This window comes from Lycorma delicatula, chromosome 8 (assembly GCF_047948215.1).
Source record: "Lycorma delicatula isolate Av1 chromosome 8, ASM4794821v1, whole genome shotgun sequence".
Lineage (NCBI taxonomy): Eukaryota > Metazoa > Arthropoda > Insecta > Hemiptera > Fulgoridae > Lycorma > Lycorma delicatula.
In genome coordinates this window covers 43,797,229-43,810,131 of record NC_134462.1, presented here as the reverse complement: position 1 = coordinate 43,810,131, position 12,903 = coordinate 43,797,229, and the positions used below count along the sequence as shown (strand labels likewise).

The 12,903-nt window shown below is 35.4% G+C and overlaps 1 protein-coding gene across 3 annotated transcripts in view; it reads left to right on the top strand.

The window, feature by feature from the left end:
• LOC142329054 (putative fatty acyl-CoA reductase CG5065) overlaps positions 1-12,903 on the top strand; it is a 256,610-nt gene that overhangs the window by 160,556 nt on the left and 83,151 nt on the right. For all 3 annotated transcript variants that reach the window (XM_075373335.1, XM_075373334.1, XM_075373333.1), the window contains exon 3: positions 853-912. The gene's annotated coding sequence lies outside the window, so the exon portion shown is untranslated. The remainder of the gene's footprint in view (positions 1-852; positions 913-12,903) is intronic.

The following is a 12,903-nucleotide window of genomic DNA, read 5'->3' as shown; positions in this document are numbered from 1 at the left end:
TCAATTATTAATTCCGCAAAATATTAAAGCATTTATTGGTTTTCTATTTTTTCCATTTACAACTATATTAAGTTATTGAGCCATAGTTCATCACGCCATATGACAGAAAAGCTTTTCATAAAGTTTTTCTTGCTGAAGTGATTTGTCCATTGATGTCAGGATAAATTATTCTCGTTGGACTAAAAAAACATGACAACGTGCATTTTTCAAACTCTTTGCACCAGGAAAAAAGGTGCTTTCCAAGCTAATTTACTAACTTAAGTCAATCATTTACCATTCAGCTACATATGTGGCGGTATTCAGTGACATATTCAATTCCAATCCAATGAAATTTCCAATTCTTAAAATTTTTTGATATGTAATTATATTTAAGTAAACCTTTCAGCTAACATTAAGGAACCTCTTAGGAAACTTGAGGAACTTATGTTAATATTTATTTTTTTCTGATTTACACAGAATTTGTGTTGGAATGGCCATTTGATTACGCTAGCTTTCCTCTGTGGGAGTTTTATAAAGCGTTGGCCCGCTGAAAAGTTGTATTTTAACGCTAACGGCTTCTTAATATTTTTTTCTGTCAAAATTCTTTTGTTGGGTTCTAATTGGCAAGATATGATCTGTTGAGGAAACAGACAATCTGGTGTAAATCTTGAAATATCAGCATTATATAGTATTTACTAATTACACCACACAGGTGCTAATGGTTTCAAATCAAGAATACTACGCTAGATATCTGGAGACTTATAATGTATGATATGCATTGGTCATTAAATACAATTATACAATGAATGACGAAACTTAATTTTAAAGATATATTTGTGGTATAAGTCAAAAGTTATTTCTTGTTTGTTGCAGGAAGAGCAAGCAGTTAATTGTAGAAGTTGTCAAATTTACTACATTCATCAGTACAATATCGTAAGTAAATAAATAAGCAAAAAATTGAAAATTTCAGTAGAACTTATGAAAGATTAAAGTACGAGTATAAATAAATATCACATTAAATCTCATCCTAGTAGAAGTAGTAGAGTAGAATGACTTGACGAATAACTTAAAAATACGGTTTCTAATCTTAATGGCAATTTTATATTAATTCTTAATATAAAACTCATGTGTGTGCAGTAATTCAGCAAAAGTAGTAATAAAATGCACACTTCTTTTTATGAAAAAATAATAAATAATACTCTTTCGACAAGTACAATCTTAAAACTATCATAATTTTTAATATTAATAAACGTTTCAGTATTGAAACATAGTGTACAGTTATTTATAAAATCGTCTTTTTATTATTTTTGCAAGTTATGTATCCACCAAGGTGTGTGTGTGTGTGCGCGCGCGTTTTTTTTGTTAGTTTGTTTTTTATCTAAGTTTCTAATGATCCTAAATTTTAATTGTACTGTAGAAACAAATTAAATAGATATTTATCCATGTATATTGCATCTATTGCCCCTTCTTTTATACTTCTAGGATTTCTGTGGAAAATTTCTATTTTAAATATTTATACGTACAATCATTGTAAAAATAACAAGAGATTAAGGAGTATTACTATTCATTATCATATGTAATAACCATAAATTCTTCTCATTTACAGCTTTCATATCATTGCTTGAGCATATTAACAAACAATTTTTGAATGACGTAATTTTTGGAACGAGAATTCTGCACGGGCATCGAAGAGAAATTGCTCGGAATAAATACAGCATCCTCGTTGTAAACGAATAATTTGTTTAATATTTTGCGGATCTAATAATCGATAAACGCCTTCATACACTTAGAGAACTTCTCATGAAACAATAAATATTCATTCATCCATCCGTTTCCTTTCCTATAATGCTGGAGTATCTTTGTGCGGATTTTTAAAGAAAATTCGTTTGCGGAACTTAAAAATAGAATTAAAGTTTTGTACATATCTAATAATTCTTCAGAAATGTACAGCATTATACCGGTATTAACATCCATTCCAATGTTTATTTTAACTCCGATTGCAACCATAAATATGCGTCTACTAAAAAACTTAAAGAAGGGAAATAGTACTAAAGAAATACTGCTGCATAAAGCGAAAGAAATGAAGTACAGTCCACGATATTTTAATATTTTACAAACGTTATTTACTACAGTATTCAACAACTCATTAAGCTCTTGCATATCGTTTTGTGATTCTGTCCATTTAAGTGCACCATAAGCGATTCAAACCGATAATAAAAAATTTACTGGTTGATAAATAATACCTTCGAGGTTTGTAATGAGTATACCCATTAAAACTATTGCAAACCATTGAGGTATTAAGTAAAGGCAATAAATAAATTTTTCTTATTTGTCGTTGAAAAACTTTTGACAGTAAACTGCAGGATATAATGGCACAGATCTAAAGAAAACAGATAATAACTTAAGATCATTCATGAATTGATTATTTTCTTTTTAATTCCTTTTATGAAGTAAAGGAAGTATTGTAATCGCGAAAAGTGATAGTTTCCAGATTTCAACGGAAATATCCATTTTGATATCCATATTTAGTTTCGGCGTGAAGTGTGTTTGTACGTATGTATCTCGCATAACTAAAAAACGATTAGCCGTAGAATGTTGAAATTTTGTTTTTAGGACTGTTGTAACATCTTTTTGTGCGTCTCCCCTTTTGATTGCAATCGACTGGGCCAAAAATGTATATACAGTCAGACCTCTAAATAAAGGTTTTTAAATTTTGTGACAGCTGGAATTTGGATCTTTTCTTAACTGCATTAATAAGCCCTCGTTAAGAGCTTTTCAACGATATATCAAGTGGTATTATTTTCATTGGTTCCAGAGTTATAGCCAAATAAAATTTTAATTAATGAAATATTTAGTCGTACACGGGGAAGGCACATCGGTTCGAATCCGACGTCATACACATATACTTCTTTTTAACTTTTTTTTTCTAAATTTAAATTTATTGATTTATTAACAATTATTAACCTCTGATTGTAAAAAAAATTAACAATAAATAATAATTCAATAACAATAAAAAAAATGAAATAAAAAATTCAGAAGTTATTAGTGAAATAAAATTGTATGAACTTTTCATTTTAATTCAAAAGTTTTTACAATATGAGGTTAATGACTATTAATAAATCAATATATTTAAATTTAAAAAAAAAGTTAAAAAAATATGTGTATGAAGTCGGATTCGAACCGATGTGTGCATGGTTACAGATCTGACACATTCTCACTTACACCACATATCTACTTGAGCAACGTGAAACAAAATCTATATATATATACTCTAATATAAAATGCTAAGGAAATTTAAACAGTAAAAAATGTGTATATGTAATTTAATAGGGGTACAAGGAAGTCATGTCGTGTCCACATCAGAAATTTTAAGTATAATCTTAATCAATGATCTAAATTCTTTTACAAAGATTTGATACAAATTCGAAATAGTTTCCATTTTTATTTTAACTACAAGCCTGTTATTTTTTTTTATAGACAACACGTTATAGTTTTAGCCCTCTGTTTCGTTTAGAGAATTTGCCTTGTATAAATATGTATTATAATGTAGCTTTTTATTAAAACATTAATTAATATTAATTTGTAAATAGTAGAGATAAAACTCTACTTTGGATATTTATTCTGAAATGCTTGTACATTATATTATTGATTTAAAGGTAAGCTATTGTATTTTTTAATATTTTATTTGTAATTTAAAATATAAAACAATAGAACAAAATAAGATAATCATTTTCCAATAACTTTTTTTCCATTACGGTAAATTATGTAACCTTTCCACGTCTCCTTAATTAGCATTTGAGTTTAATTTTAATATATTAGAATATTGATTTTATTAAAAGAATTTAAGAATAATTTCAAACAGTGTTTTTTTCTACTATTTTTTATTACAGATTGTTCAATTTTGTATTGTAAAAAAAATAATAAAAAATTACCGTGTTTTTATAAATACCGTATTATCCGATTTTAAGTTCCCTGACACAAAGAAAAACTGTTGAATATAAATTTAATTACGTATGTCTACCAGTACCTATTAAACAAGTAAAAATTGTGCTTATTCATTTTGGATGATCTTTTAATTATTGACAACTATATTCCGATTACTTCTTGTATTTAAGGCTTACTTAAATTTCCAGACACCTGACATCTATAGTTATTAGGTTGTATCTCAATTTTTTTCAGACCATGAAAACAAAACTATTGATTTTACTTTCCTACAAACTTTCTTTAATCTCATTTCACTTATAATAAAGTGATTTTCATTCCAATTATCAGATTCGAATATTAATTTGTAACCGATTATAACAAGGATATTTTTAAGCCTATATTTAAACTTCTGCTGAAACAGTGACAGTAATTAAGTTTACATTCAAGTATTATAAGTATTTTTTTTCTTAAAAATCTTATTTATTTGATCTTATTTTGTGCGTTTACTAACAACGGAGTAGAATAATAGAGAACTATATCAATCCAACATCCATCCAACCAAGCCAAAAAATTACTTAACAGTATATACGGATAGGTATCCATTTTATTAAACCACACTTATAGGGGATAAGTAGCTTTAGCTAATTTAGTTGTGTGACAAATTTTGCTGTTCAACCAAATTGTAATAGTAAAATTAATATTAAACGAAGAAACGAGATTGATAGTAGAACGTTCAGCTAGTTCAAAATATTATCTTATTTTTACGGGCATCGACTGCTAAGGTCATTAGCCTCGTCACATTCTTTAAAAGAAATTATTATCTCCATCAGGATCGTCATATGTAAGGGTGTAAAGGGCCCTTACATTTTATTTAAAAACACAAACTTCGGACTAAGAAGTCCACTGGCGTGTAAAAATGCAACTATATTTTCTTCATTTCCATTATCCAGATCAGCACTAATATTATTTGTAAGACGGAACCTCTTTCTGAGGTCCTCATATATGGTACACTCTTCTATTAGATGCTTGATTGTCAGTGTTTTATTACAAACACCGCACATTGGTCTCACTTCGCCGGTTAACAAATATAAATTTGTTAATCGCGTGTGACCGATTCTAAGTCTGGTCACCGCTACTTTTCACGGCGAGTCAACTTAAAGTCGCTTTTCCATTTATAAGGAGAAGTTTTAACTGAGTTTAATTTTGTATTTAAACTCCTCCATTCAGCGTTCCACTTGTTTCTTACTATGTTTGTTAGACGGTTTTTAACATCTGCCACTCTTACAGGAAATGCATCCAAATCATCGCAGACTGTTGCCTTTCTGGCAGCTTCGTCTGCGATTTCATTACCTGTAATACCAGCATGCCCTGGAGTCCATACAAATACGCATCGCTGTCCTCGTTGTTTTAGTACGTATAAATGGACAGGATGTTTGCAATTAGGACATCCTTAATGTTCTTGTTCCGAATTGCGACGAGTGCACTTAATGAATCGGAACATATTAGCACTCTCTCTTCGCAATAGTGTTCAGTGTAGCGAAGAGCTTGCTGAATTGCAGTGAGTTCTGCCGTGTAGACACTGGCCACATCTGGCAGTCTCCAAGAGTGGGCTTCTTCATTTACATATATCGAGCATCCAACACCATGTTCTGTTTTAGAACCGTCAGTATAAATTCTAATATGTTCTTCGTAACTACTGACGGTTGCTAAAAATTCCTGCTGGATGATCACTGCTGGTTTCTTTTTTATTTCTCCTTGAGAGAGATCCAAACTTGTATTTACCGCTGGCAAGAGCCATGGCGGTATTTCTCTAGTAGAAATTGCTAGTGTCTCTGGTATAGCAATTTCATATTTTCTTCTTAATTCGTGGTACCTAATTCCGGTTGGTCTGGAATAGGTAGCAGGATGTTCATATACTGCAGCCATAGGATGATTCGTAAACAATTTATTATTTATATGAGCAGGGAAAGCCCATACATTTGCTGCATATCTTAACAAAAGGATCTCTCTTCTATAATGTAGTGGCATTATTCCGGCTTCAGACATTAGACTAGCCGCCGGACTTGTGCGGAAAGCGCCTGTTGCATATCTTATTCCGCTATTATGAACTACGTCTAACTTTCTTAAGTGCGACTTTCTAGCGGATGAATATACGATGCATCCGTAGTCTAGTTTAGATTGAACCAATGCTTTATACAATCTCAATAATGTCTCTTTGTCTGAGCCCCAATTTAAATTCGATAAACATTTTATAATGTTTAGGGCTCTTTTGCATCTATCACTCAAGTCCTGTATATGTAATCCCCATGTAAGGGATTTATCCAATACTAGTCCTAAATATCTTACGCTATCTTTATATTGTATTGGATTATCGTCAATTGTCAACGCAGGACTTTGATGAGGAATTCTCTTCCTACAAAAGTGTACACAGCACGTTTTCTCTGGTGAGAATTGGAATCCGTTATTCCTTGCAACTTCATTTAGAGCATTGATCGCTCGTTGCAATTTGTACCTCACCATAGCAGTCTTGTTGCTGGCATACACAATTGCCAGATCATCAACATAGACGCTTTTGCTGATTTCTACTGGAATGGCTAGTATCAATTTATTAATGGCAATGGTAAACAAGGTACCGCTCAACGGCGAACCCTGCGGTATGCCATTTTCCAAGATTCTTTCACATGAATATTCATTTTTGACGCGTACTTGGAAGGTACGGTCATTCATGTAGTTGCTGAGCAGTATAGGCAGATTGCCACGAATGCCCCATTCATGTATCTGGAGCATTATACCATGACGCCAGGTCATATCGAAAGCCTTCTGAAGATCAAAAAGACTCCGATACAATGTTTCCTTTTAATAAAGCTGTTATATATAATGTCCTCTAAGCTGATCATTTGATCAGTGGTAGAATGGTATTGCCGAAAACCTGCTTGATACGGTGATATCAGGTTTTCTTTTTCCAAAACCCAGACGAGTCGATTATTAATCATTTTTTCCAGTATTTTTCCCATAGCACACGTCAAAGAAATAGGACGATAGCTATTGGGGTCTGTTAAATTTTTATTTTTCTTTGGTACTGGAACAACATGAGCTTTTTTCCACTGCTGCGGGTACGTTCCATCCCGCCAAATTTTATTATAAAGTTCTAACAATCTGCGTTTTGCAGTGGTATTCAGCTGCCTGATCATATTATAATGGATTTCATCCGGACCAGCAGCTGTGTTACCTGCTTTTTCCAACGCTTTCGCGAGTTCTTCCATTTTAAATGGTACATTATATGAGTAATTATACTCAGTTCTAAAATTTAGTAGACCTTCGAGTTCTTTTTTGGCTCGAAAACCTTCCTCGTAGTTGGCCGTTCTGCTGGCCTTTTCGAAGTGATTGGATAACAGCTCTGCAATTTCATATGGAGTGTCTTTTATTTCATCTTCATCTTGAAGGCTAGTTATGGGAGCAAAATCATTACGCCCACAAATCGCCTTCACTTTCCTCCAAACATCTGATGCAGTAGTAGTTTTGTCGATGGATGACACGTATTGCTGCCAGGATCGTTTTTTCGAGTCTATCATAAGACGTTTTGCATACGCCCTGTATTTCTTAAAGGCAACAAGATTTTCTATACTAGGACGCTTCTTAAAGGCGTTATACGCCCTTTTCTTTCTTTTTATAGCTTCACTTATTTCATCGTTCCACCATGGAACGGGTTTTTTCGTAAGTTTCCCAGATGTTTTGGGAATATATCTCGATGCCGATTCAATTATTGCATTTGTTATGGCGTCGACATCGTCTCCAATAACTCCAGTTGTTTCTGGGAGTATCGTTCTAGCTGTGAAGCTCGTCCAGTCTGCCTTCTCAAATAACCATCTTTTAGGGATGGGATATATTGTTCTTGTAACATCAGTTACAATTTGCACCGGGAAATGATCGCTTCCATGCAGATCATCTATGACATGGAAGCTGTACCTTGGTGCTATCGATCCGCTTATAAGTGCAAGATCTATACAGGACGTCGATCCATCTCTGGCATTGAAAAAGGTTCCTGATCCGTCGTTTAAAATAACAAGTTCTGAATTCATCAGGAACCCTTCCAGTTCTCTTCCACGGGGATCTACTCGATCTGATCCCCAAAGAGAATTATGAGCATTAAAGTCACCCACCAGTAAAACAGGTGGGGGAAGCTCGGAAATTAGTCTTGCTATGTCATCCTTATTCCAATCAAAATACGGCAAGTATATGCTGCAGACAGTGACCTGGAGCGGACGCTTCATTCTAACGGCGACCGCTTGTAGGTTTGTGTTTAGAACAACCGCTTCGGTGGTAGCTCTAGTCGATGTTAATATAGCTACTCCACCTCTAACTCTTACATTTGGCGGTTGATCTCGCCGAAATATATCGAATCCTTTTAATTTAAAATTTTCATTTCGGCGGAAATGCGTTTCTTGCAGACATATACAAATCGGGTCTACGTCATGTACCAAGCGTTGGAGCTCATGGATGTTTGAAAAACATCCATTGATGTTCCATTGTACAATCGACTCGCTAAATTTTAATTAAATTATTGCCTGGGTTTTCCTTTCGGCCATCCCTTTTTCCTTTTCTTCTCCATCCTACGAACAGCATCGTGTTCGCGGAGAAGGTCGTCGCCTGTAAGGCTTCCGGTCTCCGTATCGGAGACCACCGAAGCCGCCGACGACGACGGGCATGGGTCGGCGCCGGTTTCAGGCGCCGATTGAGAGGCGGCAACCTGGCCGCTCCCCAACACGGGGGTCGCACCGGTCACCGCCTGTGGGAGGGGGGACACTCGCCCCCCCTGTGTGATTTTTTGTGGCCTCTGAGGCTTAGAGGCCACTTCAGTTGCAGGAGGCTTGGAAGCCTCCATAACAGTCTCTGTCGGTATTATTGTTTTCTTGACATCAAGAATCTCGCTGAGACGGATTTGACATTCTGGTTTGGTGTCCGTTTTCTTTTCTGGAGGAGCAACTTTTACTTTTATTGACTTATCTTCAGCAGGCTGTACCACTATCTTTGGCTTAACAAATTCTTTATTGCCAAAAGGTTTCATCTTGTTTTCGATGATCCTCTCAATCATGTTAGCCAAAGTAGGCGCAAGTTTATTTATAATTTGAGCCTCATCTACAGCAATCGGAGCAGGAGCGGGAACAGTAGCCGCAGCCTGAGCATAAGATGTTGTTGCTCTAGGCTTACGGGCGTTAACTATCTTCTTTGCCTCGAAGTAGCTGACTTTTTGCAGGGTTTTTACTTCCTGCACAGCTACTTCATCTTTGTAGACAGGACAATTCCTTGATCTACAAGAATGCGCTCCTTTGCAGTTAATACATGTAGGAGGCTCTTTACAGGCTCTCCCTCATGCACCTCTTCACCGCACACGCATATTTGCGGTCTTTCGCATCTAAGAGCGGTGTGGCCAAAGCGTTGGCACTTGAAGCACCTCATTGGCTGCGGGACAAATGCCCGCACATCCAAACGGTGAATCCCCGCTCTTATCTTTTCTGGCAAAGTAGGCCGATTGAAAGTGAGGACATGAGAAGCTGAGGGTAAGACCTCACCGTTCCTTCTCATGTTCAATCGACGGCACTCTATTACTCCTTGTGCTGCCAGTTCCTCTACAATCTCTTGCTCCGAACAGTTTAAAAGATCCCGACAGACCACAACACCCCGTGAGGTGTTGAGCGTGCCGTGGGGATCAACACGTACCGCTAGCTCTCCAATTTTCTTCAGCCCTAAAATCTTCTGAGACTGTATATCATTAACAGTCTCTACATGAAGTCCCGTAAAAGTTTTCCTTATTTCTTTAACAGGGCCTCCAGCACATTTGTTTATTTCTCGAGCGATGAGAAAAGGACTCACCCTCGAGAAATTTCCATCCTCCTTTGTAATGACCAAATATTTGGGTTTCAGTACATTACTACTTTTAAAAAAAGCTTTTTGTAAGCTTTTTCTAGCCTCAATCTTTATTTTTTTTATTTTCCGTACTTTTCCTCCGTTTTGCCTCAGGCGAAACGGCTGGTTCTAAACGAGGGTGTTTACGTGCACCCTCTGCCACGTTGGTTTGTTCAGGAAAATTCATGAACAAATAATCCTTTCTGTAGTAAGGCTAGCCGCCGGGGTACACCCCCACTCCAGGGCTACCAACCCTGGAGGTCCGTTCCGGTACTCCGGTGGAACCGGCATATGTCCTGGCAGAGAGCGGATGCGCAGTCTCTGCACTGACTCCAGGCCCCTACACACCGAAGCTTTCAGGGCTCCCATGCTCCGAACATGGGCACCTTAACTACATGCTTGCCATCGCGGGGGGCATGTGGACGACGAAAGGTCTCCGTTACACCTGCAAATAACTTTGACCGTGGCCGCCACATCGCCAGCTCTAACGGCGGTATTAATCCATTTCCGTAATCGTTAATAATGTCGTATCTGCAGGTGGCCGTAAAGTCCAGTCCTGTAATTCGGCCTATAGATGTAAATCGACCGAAAAAACTATATCCGAGAAACAACACTCGGAACCCCGTTAGCCAGCTATATGTAATGTACTTGAGTACAGCTGTTGCCGCCCTGGACGTGGAACGTAGATGTTGTGTTCCGGACGTGGGGAATATCTACCTCAGGGCAGGACTTTTATTTATTTAATTGGTAGTTAAACTTGCACGTTTAAGCATCTTTTGTCACGTTGAGAAAGAGTTCTTTGGCTTATGAATAATAAACATATATTATAAATTAATATTAAAAAATGCATTTATTGTATTCACTAATCATGTTTTAGACCTTTATTTAGCCCAATTGAATTGGAAACGTTGAGTTTATTACGTAATCACTACCCTTTTGTTTATCCTTTTCTTTTGTTTATCACGAAATCACTACCCATAAATATATATCCTCTCGTGTATTTGTTGCCCTAATATATATAAGCGAACCTGCCATGCATCAGAAGATTTCACACGAATATATGGTACAGATATAAGTGTGGATGCATTTTAGAGATAGAAACGTAGTATCCGTAAATTAAATCAAGGAAAATTTTATAAATTTTTTCTGATTCTACAATTATGGATATCATCTTTACCATTGTGGTAATATGAATATTAATTTTTCTTTCCTATGATGTACTGGTATCAAAATCGAGAACTTCATTTTATAGAAAAAAAAAATGATCTATATAATTTTGGAAAACAGAAAGCTCCTTTATAAGAAAATCTTTATTCATTATTTTTTAGTAAGGCGAAATATTTATTTGGTTTCGAGAATTTTAGAAAAGTAACATTATAGCTTGGTCAGTCGATCCGTTACAAACAGTTATCAAGTCCCTCACTACCTCTGGTACATTTTAAAACAAAATTTTAATTACAAGCTGGAATTAAAATTTTAACAAGTTTTTAATGTTAGTTCAATCGATAATTGCCTTCTTTTTTTTACCTCCGTCGATTTCCTCGCCCCTTGGATCCGGATTCGCGACCAAGCATAAGCTCAGCTCCATCGCCTCAAACTACCTCGGAAGGGCACTAGGTCCCGCCCAGGCAGCTGGGACTCGGTCTTCCTTGCTTGCCACGCTTCAAATGAGGGGATCCCAAAGGTTTCCCCTCACCAGGATTCCGGTCTTAACGCCTCGTCTCTAACGAGGAACCCCAAAGGGATCCCCCGCTGGGACTACGATCTTACTTACCCCCCAACGGCACTGCAAGAGAGTCCCCACCCGATCATCGAACATGAGACGCCGGAGTCTCCCATTTCTCCCGGATGAGGCTGTCCCTTGCAGATACTACAGCGCAACTGTGTACATATTCATGGTGTTGGCGCAGGTAGAGCTTCCTTACATCCTCGAACTCGGAGTGCACGTCCATGCGATCTACATCTGCGACAGACAGTGAGGTTCCTGTGTGCAGTACCTCCTCTCGTAGCCGGCCATATCCCAGGCAAAACAATGGCCACTTCGGTCTGAACCAAGAAAAAACTTGGTCCTACATCCCACACCCCAACACCGAAAGCAAATGCCTTCTGTTTGAAAATATGTACATGTACTTGATAGTAAAAATCTTATAAAATTATTGGGTATAATCTTCTCGTATTTTATCCACCGGCCACCGTGAATTTTAGTTCAATATTGGTTTCTTAAACACTTGAATACATCACATTTTAACATAACGTTAAAATTATTTTAATAATAATTTTTTTTCCAGTAAAAAAGTTTCTGACGTTCAATGAACTATTTCAGATCTACTGAAATATATTTTTTAGAGATATTCTCTTTTTGTACTTAATTTCTCGTTTTAAAAAATTAATAAACATTGTAATAATGAAAGCTCTTTTACAAAACATAATCGAACTACATTCTGTTACTAAATCTACTAAATTACTGAAAAATATCCATTGATTATTTTATTGATAGTTATAAACTAAAAACAACAAAATTCTTCTTTAAAACGGTTTTATTTATGACAAAAAATTAATATAATAATAATAATAATCCTAAAAATAATAATTTTTTATTATAATTAATTTCCATACTAACATAAAGTAATAATGATTAATTTATAGCCTAAGACCTAACATTTAATAATATATATATATATATATATATATATATATATATATATATATATATAGGTAATTAATTTTATAAATTAAAGAAATGTCATATCAATTTACAAAATCATGCTAATCTATTCAGCTAATTATTTCCGTAAATTAAACAACATTCGCTAAAAATTATCTTTTACATCATCACTATAATGCTGACATAAGTTAACTATGACCTAACTTAAATAATCTATTTTGACATAAAAATTTATAGTGCGCAAAAATACAAATAAAACTTACGATTAGAATAAATTTGATTGGTGCAAATATGGATACATTTACCCCAACTCTTCTTATATTCATCGAACACAACAGTTAAAGCCAGTCATATTGTATAATATTCTATACTCTATAAAACCATAATTCTGATTTGTTTTTATACGCTAAATTTTTATTTTTATTTTTCAT